This window comes from Brassica napus, chromosome C6 (assembly GCF_020379485.1).
Source record: "Brassica napus cultivar Da-Ae chromosome C6, Da-Ae, whole genome shotgun sequence".
NCBI lineage: Eukaryota > Viridiplantae > Streptophyta > Magnoliopsida > Brassicales > Brassicaceae > Brassica > Brassica napus.
Window position 1 is genome coordinate 33,939,683 of NC_063449.1, and position 16,842 is coordinate 33,956,524.

General features: G+C 32.5%; 2 non-coding genes and 1 pseudogene across 2 annotated transcripts; 2 read left to right on the top strand and 1 right to left on the bottom strand.

The window, feature by feature from the left end:
- Positions 1 to 21: 21 nt before the first annotated feature.
- On the top strand, positions 22 to 117 carry LOC125589489. Its single transcript, XR_007325676.1, has one exon. It is a non-coding gene; the product is annotated as a small nucleolar RNA R44/J54/Z268 family (small nucleolar RNA).
- An 82-nt stretch (positions 118 to 199) lies between these two features.
- LOC125589502 lies at positions 200 to 283 on the top strand. The gene has a single exon (XR_007325687.1). It is a non-coding gene; the product is annotated as a small nucleolar RNA snoR17 (small nucleolar RNA).
- Positions 284 to 4,844: 4,561 nt separating this feature from the next.
- Positions 4,845 to 12,783, bottom strand: LOC106386045 (annotated as a pseudogene).
- Between the last annotated feature and the right edge of the window lie 4,059 nt (positions 12,784 to 16,842).

Sequence of the window (16,842 nt, forward strand, 5' to 3'; positions counted from 1 at the left end):
AGTTTATGCCGGTCTTGTGCGAGTGCAAGTGACGATAAAAAGACAGGGACATCAGATTCTCCTTAGGGAGAAGTGTAATGATGATTAACGTCTAAATGGGAATCTCTCTGATGCACTTATGTTTTTGAATCTTTGTTTTAATTGAGGTTTGTTAGTTGTGCCTATGATGTATATCTATTGATGTGTTTTCATCAGATTCTATAGTGATGAATTTAATCACAATTGTCACTACCTCTGAGGCATATTATTCTCGTTTTTGTTACTTATATGTTTAAGCCTGGTTATTGCATAGGAAGGGTTGTTTTTGTTGTTGCTCAACATTAAACTGGGCTCCAAAAATTTTAACCGATGTAATAAGTTTTCTTGACTGTATATGAAGGCCGGTTTACTTAGATTCTATTTCTTACACTCGGTTTTGTTATATGTTGATGTACTTGTCCCTGATGCCGAAGGAGAGTCCATCTCATCCTCCCAAGATCATTCTATGTTTTGAATCTATTTAAATTGTTTATAATGGATTGAATGCTTGGACGGCAAGAAAGAGAATGAAATCAAGGAATGGAGAGAAAAAGATGACCACATAAGCTCCAATAATAAAAAATGGTTGTTTACTTAATCAAACCATAATGATGTGATTACTCTTATGAATGGCCTGACTCATTACTAATTAATACTACATCTGCTTTGAGAGATTGATCTATATTATTATTTATGAAATGATTTGGATTATGTGTCGGTTTCTCCATAATTTTAGGTTGTTTTGCTTATTTATCAATAATTTCAATAATTTTATTTGCTTATTTTGCTTAATATTTATCTGTCTATCATGTTTTTAATTATTTTTTGTTGGTAATTTTATTTATCTATCTATTATATTTCTATGGAAAACAGTTAAAAAAAAATAAAACAGAGAGAAACAGCGACGAACCCTAGTCGACTCAACCGCCGCCGTATCTCCCCTCCTGCTCTGGTGGTTGGTGCTTCTCACCGCCACCAGGAGCGGCCATGTTTCTACTCCCTTTAAGTCTCTCTTGCTTTGATTTGGAAACTTGTCACCGATTTTAGTTTGGTCAAAGATCTGGTTTCGGAGGGATCCTACGTCTATGGTGTTGGATCTTGTTCGGCTATTGATTGGATGGAGAATCTTTCAAGTCTTGGGCTTGTCGGTTTTGGTGCGATAATCGTGAGCTTATCCGGCAGTTTCTGATGCTGTTGAAGGCCGAAGGTTATGCATGGCTTCGTTTCTCCCTCTTGAAACCATTCTCAGGTGTTAAGTTTGTTTGTTTCTGTGTAAGTGTGTTGTCTTTAGATTATGTGTCTGGGTTGCTTTGTGATTTGAAGCTTTGATGGATTGGGGTCTTTCGGAGAATTGGGGTCGGGTTTGCTTTACCTTTTCGCTATGCTTGGGGTGTTCTTCCAGTTTCGAATCTGTTTTCTGGTGCGCGGCGCAGTACTTAACCGGCTCTGATGTGGGTAGCTACTTCTTCCATCGGATTTGGTGAGACTCCTTCAGGTGGGTTTGCGATGGGTCAGCATTCTCGGCTGTCCATTCTTCAGTCCCTGGCTGTCTTTGTCGAAGGTCATATAAGGTTTAGTTAAGTGGTTAAGCTTTGGTTGTTAAACAAGATTTATGTATCTATATGGTGTTCGGTGGTCTTGAGGCAGTGTCGTTTGGTGGCTCTTAGTGTTTTCGGTTTGTGTTTCCCAGCTGTGCTCTAAGGTTTCGTTATCTGCTCTCGGTGGCGTCATTTCCGTCTTCGGTAAGGTGGTGCTCGACCCTTGAGTTAATGGTTGGAATGATTCATGGTGAAGCTGCGATATTGTGGTGTCATGTTGTTCCTTGGTTAAAATCGACGGATTTCTCCGGATTCTTTGGTAAGGGACTGTGGAGCTTTGGCTCAATTGTGTTTAGTCTGAGTAGTTTGATTGTCAACCGCCTTCCTAATCAGCTGCTCGAGTGGAGATCCGTTTTCTCATAACTTCCTCAGGTGAAGTTTGTGTTTGAGTGACGTTTGCTCGTGGTCCAATGGTGGATCATATCTTGGAGCTGTTCTATCACCCCAATAAATTCGACCTTCAACGCTTTCTCGTTCATCGTGGCTGCCCTTTCGTTTTGCTTCACTTTATGGATTTTTGTTTTAGCTCTATAAGTTCTCAGTGATCTTGTTTCCTCCAAGTTTATGTACTGTTAGTTGCTTTCTAAATCTTCATCTTTGTCTGCAGGTAGTAATGCATTACTACGTCGGCCGTTGGCTCCAGAAGGGATCTGTCCTTTGCTGGCTTAGTGTACTGTCTTGGTGTAATTCGTGTTGAAGTTAAATATTAATCCATCATATGACAAAAAAAATAAAAATCTATTATATTTCTAAATATTTTTAGTTGATTATCATAAATTATCTATACTATTATTTGGGCGTATGTGTCGGCTTCATCACAATTGTAGGTTTTCTTGCTTATTTATCAATATTTTCAATATTTTTATTTGCTTATTTTGCTTAATACTTATTTGTCTGTCATGTTTTTAATATTTTTAGTTTGTAATTTTACTTATCTATCTATTATATTTTTAAATATTTTTAGTTGGTTACCATAAATTATCTATACTATTATTTCCGAAATAATTTTTCACGTTAAAAGTTAGAGCGGTTAATAACATTTATACCCTTAATAAATAAAATATATAAATTAGTTTAAAAATAAAAACGAATTTAAATTATTTTGATTAGATAATAGAATAAATTATTAATAATAAGAATCATCCAAAATATAAAAACATATTTTAAAATAAAAATATAATTCTTATATATATTGTGTTATTATCCGAAAAATATTTTTTAATGAAACTTTAAAAATTTAGAGATAGAAAATACATAACTAAATATTAATCAACTAAAATCATTAATTTTGTCTAATTGAAAAGATAATATTAAGTGATTTATAATATACATATATTATTAATTATTTTTTCGTATTCGAGATCTCACGTTAAAATTTAGAGTGGTTAATAACGAATTTAAATTATTTTGATAAATTAGTTAAAAATAAAAAGAATTTAGATTATGTGATTGGATAATTGAATAAATTAATAATAATAAGAATTATCCAAAATCTAAAAAATTATTTTAAAATAAAAATATAATTCTTATATATATTGTATTGTTATCCAAAAAATATCTTTTAATTAAAAATTTAAAAATTAAAAATAGAATACATAATTAGACATTAATCAACTAAAATCTTTAATTTTATATAATTGAAAAGATAATATTAAGTGAGTTATAATATTTATATATTAATAATGAATATAATATATATAAGATTTATCATTATAGTTTTTAATTAATAATAGATGTATTAATAAGTAACTATAAAATGTTTAAACCCGCATGTGCGGGTAAAGCACCTAGTTTAATACTATTTAACATTTTCTATACGTTAGAAAAAGAACAATTCTCCCAAAAAAATACTCAAATAATTTTTTTTTACCAAAATAACACACCAACGAGAAAATAACCAAAACATGTTTCATCAAAGATGTTAAAGATCCTTCTACCATTATTTTATAGATTTATAAATATAAATAACTATTTAAATAAAAATAAAAGATAAAAAGTTAAACTATTTTTTGTATTTTTGAAAATTACATTTTTCTATTCAAACTTTTCTACTTTTTCAGATTTTTTTTCTTTTGTAACTATTTTTAAGTTTTTTTATTTTAAATATTAATTTTTATAAAATTCTAATCCCCTCTCCCCATTCCCAAATTCCACACCTCAATTCTAACTCTAGATTAGCTAACTTTACGGATATAAATATTTTTTTCTCTTTAATGAAACATTTTGATCATTTTAATTTTAATGTGTTATATTTATGGTAAAAAAAATTTAAGGGGGATGTATTCAACTGAAAGTTTCAGGTGATTTGTATTAAAATGACAAATCCACTGTTATTGAAACATGAATTTTAAAAAACTCATTTAAAATCCACTGTTATTGAATTTGACATTTCTTAAAGTACTCTGAAATCTACTGTTATTGAAAATATTTGAAGTTGTGGAGTTTTAAAGTTTTCGGGTGATTTTAGGGTGTTTGGATAGGATTTTTTAGTTAAAAAAATTAAAACCCAAATTTCATAGTTTTAGGTGTTATTTTAGAATAGTTTAACAAAAATCACTTAAATCTCTGCAACTTTTTGAAATCATCTAAAATCCCATTAAAAATCAAATCAAATCAAATGTTTAATTGAATACGTCCCCTAAGTGTCACCATCCTTTGGAGTTCTCTTACTGCACCTTATGACCCCAATTCCTTACCAAATCATGCGACTTTCAGGGGGAAAATATTATGGAATCACATTGCTGTCGTGCTGGCTTTATAGCACCCAAGGCCTAAAATGACACTAAATCATTCTTGTCGCGTTGGCTTAAACATATGCTTTATGTTTTGAATTAATCAAATATAATATACGTTATTTCCATATATATGAGATCTGGTAGGCGGCTAGCCCAGTATCTAACCGAACAAGTCTTTATATTGCAATAAGAATGGAATTTTTTTTTTGTTGAATACAAAGAGGTTTTGAGCAACCACAATATGCAATATTAATTCCGTCCTGTAGTAATTTGAATCGAGGATTTCAGACACAGTGACCATTGTCATTTTTGATTGAGGTAACGAACTCATAAGAACGAGAATAGAGTTTTTGAGGTAAAAAAGGATCATGAGATTTATGGTGTTTGAATGTTTGATACTTTGATAGCTAGATCCACATGATATTATTATCTTTTAAATATGTCGCGGATCCTACACATACTAATAAAGTTTCAACAACACACCAGTATGACGAAGCAGTCAATAATAAAATATTTTACTGGCTTGTTTCATTGAAATGGAATGAAACCCCTTCTCAGATATGCTTGTAGGGCTCATAAGCATGTGCAAGAAGTTACAGCCAAAACTTATAAACATTGACCATACATGTCATTTATTGTGGTAACCACTAAAAACACTTGGTTTCCTCAGAAACCTCTTTCTTTCTTTTTTTAGTCACTCTGAACAAACCGATATAGAAAAGGAATTCAAGATAAATTTTCCTGTCCAAGAGAGTGAAATTCGAGAAACAAGTCAAGTTGGTCATCAGCCTCATGATAGAAATCATACTGGTACACATCGTAGGGCTCAACTAATGAGCAGTCATCAAAAGCAGCCATGAAGCCAGTCGTCGTACTAGTAGTAGTAGTAGACTCACAAAGTAACTCTTCTAACGAAGTCATACTGATCAGATTGTCATCAATCTCCATGAAACAACCATTAACTTCCTCCTCCTCTTCCTTGCTGCTTATCATCAACTTATCTTCTTTAAAGGCTTGTCTTGGTTCTGATAATATCACATTCTTGATCCTATCCAGTCCATGTTTTCTTGAGGAGATTCCAGCAGCTAGCCTGTTTAGTAGACGTGCAGAGCTTGTGGAGGAAAAGGAGGGAGACGTAGTGGAAGAAGAAGGGGTCAGTGTCGGCGACGACGTTGTTTAGGAGGAAGTGGTTTTGACGATGGGCTCATGGGTTATGGGATCGATTCCGCCTCTAACGAGTCTTTTCTTAAGACATGAGTGCCAATGATTCTTTATGTCATTGTCTGTTCGGTTTGGCATTATCTTTGCTATTGCTGCCCACGTTATGTAATTATGCATAACCATCAGTTTAATCATGCATTCACAATATGTCAATATATAACACGATTTCTGATTTATTTATAAATTGTTTAGTCTATAATTAATTACCTGTTACCAAGAAGAGAATGAAATCTGATGATATCTTCTTCCTCCTGGGGAGTAAAGTTGCTTCTTTTAATTCCAGGCCTCAGATAATTCGGCCACCTTAATCTACAACTCTTTCCACATCTTTGCAGACCTTTTCTCATTTTGAAAATAAAAGTGAGGCGAGATTATTACTTTAATATAGTGGCAAGCAGAGAATTTACAAAAATAAAAAGGAGAGATATAGCCTTTTTCCATCAGATAAAAAGGGAGAAAACACAATCACGTAAATTTTCTGATTTTGTAAATTACTAAAAGATATTTCCAATTTGCTTTACACTTTTGAAGACTGAATATATATAATAATAAATCATGATAAAAAGTAATCAGGATGATACTTGTCTTTCATGGGTTCACATACTGCATTATAGGTAATATATCATCACATCGACACACTATGATCGAAGGTTCTGCAAGTTGATCAATATAATAATTGGATAACTCTCATCAACTGCATAAATAATGGCTTAAACATCTTTGTTGTAATTTCGTGTCTCCCAAAATTGATATAGTTTTTAAAAATCTGTATATATATCTGCAAAAAGGTTATATATAGATATTTGTTAATAAATCTCTTCAGACGATGGAATGTTTTACATGATCAAGAAAAATTAGAATCAACAAAAAATCAAAACATACACAACAAAACAGAAAATCTATGACCCGACAGAAACTGGATTTCAGAGATCCTAGCTTTGAAAGAGAGATTTGATCCACAAAAAAACTTTGAAAGATGATAGAAGAATCGAAGAAGATGAAAAATGATCCTGTTATTCAGTTACAGAGTCTCTTACTCTGTTTATATATTACAAAGAACCGGTTTAAATACACGGTTTAATACTAAACCAGCTATACAATCCCGGTTAACTCTAATACCCCTCCTCAAGATGGCATGCATATCGAAGAGAATGACATCTTACTTAACAAGCTATGAAAAAGAGCAGGATATAAAGGCTTAGTGAACACATCCGCGGATTGATTATCTGACCGAACGTGTAGTGACTTGATCAAACCCTTTAAAACCTTCTCTCGAACAATATGACAGTCAATCTCCAAACACTTAGTTCGTTCATGAAATACTGTGTTGTTGGCAATGTGAATTGCTGTGGTTGAATCACAAAAGAAAGCCACAGGTTGATGTTGTGGCGCCGTGAATTCTTTGAGAAGATTAACAACCCATACTGTTTCTCGTACTGCAAACTCCATAGCACGATATTCTGATTCAGCCGATGAGTGAGATACTGTATTTTGTTTCTTGGACTTCCACGAGATCAAATATGATCCAAGAAACATACAATATCCAGAGGTAGAGCGTCGAGTATCAGCACAAGAACCCCAGTCTGCATCTGTGAAAACCTTCAAGACCAAATCAGATGTAGCTGAATAGAACAATCCTTTGCCAACAGTACCTTTCAGATAGTGAAGAACCTTATACGCAGCTTTGAGATGAGTAGCGGTGGGAGCATATGAGAACTGACATAACTTGTTGACAGCAAAGGTAATATCAGGGCGTGTTATTGTCAAGTACATCATCTTACCCACCAATCTTCTGTATAAGCCAGGATCAGAAAGTAGTGGTTCTTTACTATCCGCTCGGAGTTTGATACTTGGATCCATAGGTATTGTAGATGGTTTACAAGCAAGTAGCCATGTTTCATCTAGAAGCTCCAAAATATACTTCCTTTGACAAATTGATATTCCATGGCTTGCTCGAGCAATTTCAAGACCAAGGAAATACCGAAGAGGACCAAGATCACGCAGTTTGAAACTCTGTTTCAAAGCATTCTTCAACTGATCCACAACTTCATCATTGTTACTGGCAATAACAATGTCGTCTACATAGACTAGAACTGCCATATAGATACCGTTGATATTGCGAATGAACAAGGTATGATCTGAATGTGAGGTTTGAAATCCCAGTGATGTCAAGGTAGAACTAAACTTCAGAAACCATTGACGAGAAGCTTGCTTGAGACCATATGGAGATTTGTTCAATCTACAGACAGGATTTGGTGGCAGAACTGTCCCTTCTCGCGGAGTGTAACCCGATGGTAGAGACATATATATCTCTTCATCGAGATCTCCATTGAGGAAAGCATTGGAGATGTCAAGTTGAGTAAGACTCCACTTCTTAGCAGCTGAAACAGCGATCAATGTCTTGACGATATTCATCTTAGCAACAGGAGAAAAAGTATCAACAAAATCAATCCCCTCCTGCTGTGTATAGCCTTTAGCAACCAGACGAGCCTTATAGCGTTCTAAGGTGCCATCAGCATTCAGTTTCACCTTGTAGACCCATCGGCAACCTATAGCATGTTTTCCTGGTGGTAAAGAACAGACAGACCAAGTATCATTGCTCTCCAAAGCAATTAACTCCTCATTCATTGCTTTAATCCATTCATCAAATTTCTTTGCTTGATTGAAGGATGTCGGTTCAACATGCTTTGTAACTGCACAGACATAATCACGATATCCCTTGGTGAGCTTCTCATATGATAAGTGAGCGGCAAGAGGATATGGTATGTCTGTAGCAGTCATGTTGCAGTAGTAATCTTCCAGATATGCGGGTTGCTTCAAAGGTCTTCTAGAACTAGATTCTGAAATTATAGGAACTTGATTATCAACCACAGTATCTTTGTTCACAACTGTAGGAGTGTCACCACTCACAACTACAGGAACATCAGTAGAATCTGTGTGAGTCTTATTCACATCATCAATCTCCGGATAAAGGTCATGCTGAAGATCTGAATCTTTGATCACAGATGGGAAGATATCTTCATGAAAAACGACATGACGTGATACAGAAGTTGTATTTGTATCAAGATCCAGTACTTTATACCCTTTGAAGCCAGCTGGATATCCCAAGAACAAGCATGGTTTAGAGCGTGGTTGGAATTTGTGTATGTTCTTTGATGATGTAGATACATAACACAGACAACCAAAGACTCGAATCCCAGAGTAATCAGGTTTCTTCATATGCAACATCTGGTATGGAGACTTTTTCTTGAGCAGTGGTGAAGGTAGTTTGTTGATCAGGAAAACAGCTGTAAGTACACAATCTGACCAAAAATCCAAAGACAACCGCGCTTGAAAAATCAAAGAACGAGCAACGTTTAGTATATGTTGGTGCTTCCTTTCCACCACGGAGTTCTGTTGTGGTGTTTCAGGGCATGAATGATAAGCCATAATCCCTTTCTTCTTGTAGTATTCCACAAACAACAACTCCTTTGCATTATATGAACGAAACCCTTTGACTTTGGTCTTGTATTGAGTTTCAATCATCGTGATGAACTCTGGAAACACTTTGATGACTTCATCCTTTGTTCGCAAGAGATATAACCATGTCACTCTAGTATGATCATCCACAATCGTGAGGACGTAACGGTAACCTTCTACTGATGGTACTGAGAAAGGTCCCCATGTGTCGATATGCAGGAGATCAAAGGCTGCAGCACACATGTTATTTTGTGAATCAAAAGGCAAGTGCTTTTGTTTGGCAAGAGGACATATAGCGCAATGAGAAGGCATTTTATTTCTTTGAGAAATTCCTAGTACATTGGCTATAGAATCTAGCTTTTGAACAGAGGGATGACCCAATCTGTGGTGCCAAAGAGTTGCATCTATAACAAAATTTGTGTAAAAATGAGATTGTAGAACAGATCTTTCTCCGAATGATGTTTTATCCAAAACGTAAAGATTGGCTATCTCTTCACCCTGACCAATCGTGAACCCCTTGGTAAGATCCTGAATCACACAGGAAGCATCATCAAAAGCAACTCTGTAGCCTAGATCCTTTGTCAACTTACTGACGCTGAGAAGATTCAAGCGGAAATCATGAATGTATAAAACATTGTTCAAGATCATAGATTCATCCAACTTCACTTGACCAGTACCAACTATCTTGATCCCTATACCAGTTGGTAGACTCACTGATCTATTAACTATATCAGATAAAGAAGAGAATAGACTCTTATCATGACAAACATGATGCGTCGCTCCACTATCTATGATCCAGGATTCAGAGGACAAGATATTTCCAGTAGCTCGTAATATTCCAGCAAAACATAAGGTTTTCGAAGAGAAAGCCATACCAGGTAGAGTGGTAATGGTTCCACCAGATGTTGAAGGAATATCAGCTTGTGGAGCATCATTCAGTTGCATCTGAGCATTGAAGTATTCAATAACTCCTTGTATCTGATCCTTGGAAAGGTTATTCATCAAACCTGTGAATGGAGAATCATTAGTATGAACTTCATTAAGAGACATATTAGCAACTAGAGGCTTCGTAGGTGCATTCTGTTTGTCAGAACTTGGTCTCTTGGACTTAAACCAAGGAGGATAGCCGTGTATCTTGTAACATTTATCAACTGTATGACCAGAGTAGCCACAATGTGAGCACAAAGGTCTGCTTGAGCGATGTTGTGAAGCTGAATGTGTTGCATTAACTGCGGCTTGAAACACATCAGGACTTTGATTCACCATATTGAACGCTGAAGCATTAGACACAGGGTTGATGGTACGTTGACTGTAGTCTTGATCAAGAAGATTGTACACTTCAGCAAGATCTGACTACGAGCAGTAGAGTAAGATTCGTTCAAGCCAGCTAGGAACTTGATGATCTTAGCATGTTCTGTCTTCTTATGAGTTGATTTGCAGCAATCACAGTTCTAGCAAGTCTTCTCACAATCTGCGCCATCAAGCTCATCCCAAAGAGTCTTCAGCTTTGTATAATACGTAGAAAGATCTAGACAGCCTTGATGAAGAGACCAGATTTGTTGAGTGAGTTGATACGATCTTGGCAGATTAGTGATGCGGAATCTTGTCAATAGATCTTTCCAAATCTTGGAAGCATCGTTGAATCGCAATATACTTCCATAGATTGGCTTCGTAACTGAGTTCAAGATCCATGATTTAACCATGTTGTTGCAACGAGACCAAATTCGATAATGCGGGGTCGAGGAAGTGATCCATCAACAAAGGCTAATTTGTTCTTCGCATCCAACGCAATAGTTATCGCAATATTCCAAGTGTTGTAATTCGTACCATCAAGAGTTTCAGAGATGATCGCAGCTCCAGGATTATCGCCATTCGTTAGATAGTATGGTGAGTATTGGATTCCATCGAAAGAGAAAGGCTCCGTGTTTGAGTTTCTTGGAAAGTGCGTCATCGGAGCAAATTCAGTTGATGAACTTCCTGGAAACGAATGATTCATCGGTTGATTCACCGGAATGGATGAAGTTGGCGGTAGATTCACCGGAATAGATGAAGTCGGCGGTAGATTCACCGGAATAAGTGGATCGGAGTCAGAAGTCATCGGAATAGATCGTCTTCTTGTTGCAGTCGCCGTCTTTGTCACCGGTGTAGCAACACGAGTGCTACGTCGAGTGGATCATCGAAGAGTAACCATATCGAAATTCGTTCTTGACAGAATGATTAGAAGCGAACAATTGATAGATCGGAGAGTATGAAATGCGGAAACGAAGATTGAGAACTGAGTTTTAGCTCAGAAGCTCTGATACCATGATAAAAGAATCGAAGAAGATGAAAAATGATTCTGTTATTCAGTTACAGAGTCTGTTACTCTGTTTATATATTACAAAGAACCGGTTTAAATACACGGTTTAATACTAAACCAGCTATACAATCCCAGTTAACTCTAATAAAAGAGCAAAAGCCTAGGTGATCCGTACGTAATGTATGCATATGTATAGGGTGTAAGTATATATTTATACCGGCTCTCTTAGGCAGGGTACGCCAGTCTCCTAGACCGTATTCATTGATGTAAGCGACGAGTATCCGGTCTTCCTCCGCACTCCACTTTCCTTTCTTCAAACCGTCGTTGTCGAACCAAGTCGTCCTCTCCATTTTATCTCCGGTGAACCAATCAGATTTCACCACTTATGTCAGATGATGATGACCTTAGAAGAAGTGAATTATTGATCACTCTTACGATTTTTTTTCCTTTGGAAAAGAAAACAACCAGTTTTGCTACCAACTCTTCTACTATTGATTTTATTTACTAAAGGGACTTTCAATTATATGTGTGAGGCTCTCTGACACTCTCATTTAATATAGAAGTAGAATGGTCTGTTCTATAGTGAGGAATGGGGGATGTCTATGTATATATATAGTCCCTTCCTTCTTTGTTTTGCTCTTTAAAAAAATTATTTTCAACCGTTGGATTCTTTTTTTTTAATCTTGATGCTAAGATATCCTTTTCACTTTTTTTTTTCTTCCTTAATATATTATTTTAATTAATAATATAAATATGATTTATCTAATAAACTTATTTAATATTTTTCATAGTGTAATAACATAATAAATCATCGTGAAAAATAACTTGTAAAAAAATCCATATGGGTGGGTATAGTAAACCTTCAACCAAATTTTGTGGTCACTTGTAACTTGAATCTGTTTTCATTTTTTTGTTTCCGGTTTCTCTAAGATTTTATGTTATTTTTAATTGACTTTGACATCAAAAGTCTTTACAAACATCAAACTGATATTCCAAGAGTACCACATAATATTTTTCATTTGCGTAACAATTGCACCTCAATAAACGAACGAGTTTTATTTTTTTTGAAACTAACCAGTTCATAATAATTTTATTAAATCAAGTTTAGTTGTATCCCCAACTACTTGAGTACAATATAAATACAATCTTGGTACGAGATATATTCTGACGATTAGTTGTCTAATAAGATCAGAAATCGCAGCCGACCTGGTATAGTAAATGTTAGGTCCATAATCAGAATCCAGCTATGTTACTCACCGAATTTATAAGGTTTTAAGATACCCCTACTGAAAATACACTTCACATTAGGCTTATCCATGTTTAACTGAAAAGTGGCGTAAAAATCTTTTCAATGTGACAACACTGACACTTTAAACCTTGAAACTTATTTAACAAGCACTTTAAACTTTCAAAATGACACTTGTTTTATAAAAAAAATTTAATCTGATTTACTTATATATCAAGTCAAAACGGTAACTAGTACTGTTTAAAATCAATGACGTTTCGGTTTGTTTTAAGAAATAAATTCAAATTATTTTATTAATAAAATAAATATAAAAATACAGAAAATATTAAAAATTCATAAAAAAATTCTAAGCAAATCATAAAGTCATTATAGACAAAAATTCAAAAATTCAAAAATAAAATATTTAAATAATTTTAATAATAAAATAAATATAAAGCTACAGAAAATATAAAAATTCATAAAAATATAGGAAGTCATTAAATTTGACAAAAATAAAAAAAATTAAAAAAATATTTAAGTTACTTTATTATTAAAATAAATATAAAAATACAGAAAATATAAAACAAATCACAAAAAGTCATAAAAATTACAAAAATATTTATATTATTTTATTAATAAAATAATTATAAAATACAGAAAATAAAAAACATAAAAATTTAAAACAAATCATAAAAATTTAAAACAAATCATAAAAATTCACAAAAATCAAAAATTCATAAAAGTGCTTGTTAAATAAGTTCAAGGTTTAGTGTTTTTTGTTGGGGGTTTTCTGGATTTTTATAGCTAGATTAATATAGAGTTTGTGAATAGCTACTAAAAGACTTGGAATTTAACTTTTTTGCTTTTACTTGGTTCACGAGAATCATTTAAAGATAATGAATTTTTCTAATCTGATCGTAAACCAGACATTAACTGTTATTTTGGATTTTTTTTATATGTTATGCTCTGTGTGTGTGTTGGTTGGATTTGGAAAAGTTCAGGATTGTTAAAAGAAAGAATGGATACTAATGATAGCTTGAGGGTAGCCAGTTTATGGCACTCAATACACGCTATTCCTCAAGCACCTTTATAAAACAATATAAAATTTTATTCTTGATTTTTGTGATTTTTTATAATTTGTTGCGAATTTTTGTGATTTTTATATTTTATGTATTTTATACTTATTTTTTAATATAATAATATTTTTTTTTGAATTTTTGATTTTAATAAATTTTATGACTTTTTATGATTAGTTTTGAATTTTAATAATTTTATATTTCTGTATTTTTATGTTTATTTTATTAATAAAAAAGATTATTTTTTTGTAATTTTTTAAATTTTGTGATTTTTTAGCGACTTTTATTATTTTTTGAAAAATATGAAAATATCTAAAAATTATCAACATAGTCACAAGTAAATATCTAAAAATAACAGAAAATGTTTAAAATACTGAAAATATTTATTTTCCATTTTATTTTAAATTTAAATATTTAGTCTTACATTATTCAAATTATAAATTTTATATTATTTTTTTTTAGATTTTGAGGATTTAAGTATATTTAGATTTTTTTGTTAAATAATACATAATTAAAATGGGTATCTGAACCAAATCCAAACCAAAATTTGTAAATATCTGAAACCGATTTAAATTTCCAACTTTAAAAATCCAAAATCCGAATAAATTAAGTGAATCCGAACGGATATATGAATGTTCATCCCCCTTAATGCTATAAAAAAAATCTTTTAGTACATCATACAATAAATAATCTAATAAACTATTTCACTCCGTGCATAGTGCGGGTTACTACATATTTAATATATTAAAGAACTAGCTGATAACCCGCGCCCTGTGCGAAATGAGTTTTTTTAAATGCTTTGTATTTTATTATTATAAAAAATACAAATTTTGTGATCGATAACCTTTTTTACATTTGATTCGGGGTGTGCATTTGGGTACCATTCGGGTTCGGATTCTTGCGAGTTCGGTTCGATTTTGGATAACCTATTTAAATTATTTTTTTTTAAAATGATAATATATATATACTTTAAATTATACCAAATTTCTTAAATTTCTAAAAATAAAAATAATATATAACATACAAATTTAAATAATGTATGTCATAATACTTAAAATTAACATAAAAATAGTTTAGCTTAAATATTTAGATAGAAAATCAATAGATATTTTCAAGTACTTTGGTATTTTGAATATCGTTTAGCTATTTTATACATGTATTTTAAAGTATTTGTATATATTTTCAAGTGTTTTGAAAAACTTAAAAATATCTTATATATTTTGGATATTTTTAGATATTTTTATATATTTTTAGTATATAAATCTGATTCATATCGATTTGAAAACCTGAAATATTTTGGTTTGGGTCGGGATTGGTTTTGGTTCTCTAGATACCAAAACTTTGAATCTTTTCGAATATCTAACCAATTTCGATTTAGATTCGGTAATAATTTTTTGGTTCAGTTTTCCGGATTCAGATTTTTTTCTGGGTTCTTATTGATTTTGGGTACGTAACAATTTAAAAAGAAAACAAATTTTATTATGTATGCGGCCCGTTTAGTTAATCATTAAAATTGTTTTAGGCCCATTTCAGGAAAACGATGTGCTGAAAGAATCAATCCACAAAAGTCTATAAACATAAGTGAAATTTTTGAAAAGTTGTTAGATTGACCAACTTACAAAATAACCATAAAAATCCTTAGAAAACGTAGGGGGGTTTGGTTTAAATGACTTAAATGCAAAGAATAGTTAATTTATAAGATCTAATGTGGCCATATTAAGCTCAACCAACTTCTCGCCCAACTAATATATGTTAATTTATACAGATTTACACAGTTATTATAAGTCAAAAATACAATGTAATAAATTCAAATATATGCAAACTCTTTCACCAAGTTATTACCCCCTTCAATACGAATACAAATATACTATTGATTTCAACTATTAATTTCACACGTTTTAGTACAATCAGCAAGAGTTTTTTAATACATTAAAAGTCATAAAACATGTACAGAAATATTTATAAGGTTAGGTATTTACATATTCGAATAAGGTTTGATATATTATAGTTTTTAGTCATCCATTACATGTTTCGTCCTTGCTATCCTAGTAAAGTCGGTCGATTTAAAAAAGGATGAGGAGCTTTCTCATCTTGACACGTAAGCATGCTTGTCAAAGTTGTCATTTAACCAATGCTCCAGAATTAATATACAGTGGATTAGAGAATTTTACAAAAACAAAATTGGAGAGAACAATAAGTTTGACACTATATGGAGCACAAGAACATGCATAACAGGAATTTTTATTTTCAACTATTAGTGAGTACTTAGTATATAATATAAGGGCATCATTATTACTAATTTTCACGAAGTTTGTCAAGAAAAAAATATAAAGAAGGAAAAGAAAGAGGATGGTCTCTCGAACGATAGATTAACAAACTAATGAAAAAATTGTTTCTACATGTCATGTTTTTAATGATTAATGCTCAGTTCAATAAGAAAGTTTAAATCGTCACAATGGTGCTATCATGCTGATGCTCTAAATCGTCATTATTCGTAAGGTTTTTGTAATAGTGATTTCTTCTTGTCCTCTCAAAAGACCATTTCTAATGGGGATTCTTTCCACTGAAGTTCTTAATATATGTATTATGTACATATATATATGTAAATATATAGAAATATATATTATATATGTGTAAATAATTGTGAAATTCATAATTATGTGGAAACTCATAAATAATGGTTTTTAAGGATTTTTAAGGATTTTTAAAATCCTCTTTTAAAAATTTTTACCTATAGGATTCCACAAAAATTGTGAACCCCGTAATTACTTATACATATATAATATATACATACATATATATATACATAACATATATATTAAGAACTCTAGTGGGAAGAACCAGTGGAGGTTCTCTCAGGCTCTCACTTACTCTTCCTGATCATACGAAGTTTGGAAAAGTATAGTAATAATTAAATAGTCCAAAACAGGTATCGACAAAGGACGCGGAAGCTAGTCCCACGATGATAAATTTGCCACATGAGTTAGATTTTCCTCAATTGGCCAACCAAAAAGAGGAAACTATTTAACATTACTTGTATTTGGTTGTGTCAATACCAAACAAATAGCTAACAGATTAAAGCAAAAACATTGAAGAACGTAAACGTTGAATCATATGAAAATGATTGTCTCCACTGTAATGTCTGAACTTTTTATTGTTAACATAAAATCACAATGAAGTTGATATTTTCGCAAAACGTTAAACCGACTAA